Raw genomic sequence first — 500 nt, 5'->3', positions numbered from 1 at the left:
TGAAAGCGAAACTACTTTGTTTGGCCTTCCAAAAGAGGACGATATCTGCTTCGTCATGCCTGGAGCTGATCTGTGGAGCTGATCCGCTGTGGAAATACATCAACTTCACGCTGTCGATCACCGGATCGGCTTTCACCGTGAACGAAGCAGTGTTATGGTCCTTACCAGGTCAAGAAAATATGATCATATTACCCCAATTTTACATTCTTTGCACTGGCTACCTATTAAGTTCCGTATCAGTTACAATTGACAAAATATTATTACTTACCTATAAGGCCCTTAATGGGTTAGGCCAAGCATTCACATAATGTATCTCATAACCTTGTACTTCAGTTACATCTGATCAAATGCACATTTTCATTCTTTTGCTTGGGTTGGGCACATAATTTTTTGCTTAGTTGGAACAGCAGCTATGCTAATTTTTCGCTCTATTACCTTCTCTGTTTCTGCCACGGGAATTACACAAGCTTCAGTCTGGATCCAGCCCTTACAAAGACCTG

This window comes from Sinocyclocheilus anshuiensis, unplaced genomic scaffold, assembly GCF_001515605.1.
Source record: "Sinocyclocheilus anshuiensis isolate Anshui unplaced genomic scaffold, SAMN03320099.WGS_v1.1 scaffold245, whole genome shotgun sequence".
In the NCBI taxonomy this organism is placed as follows: Eukaryota; Metazoa; Chordata; class Actinopteri; order Cypriniformes; family Cyprinidae; genus Sinocyclocheilus; species Sinocyclocheilus anshuiensis.
The sequence above is the reverse complement of the archived record's forward strand: the minus strand, read 5'-3'. Positions refer to the sequence as shown.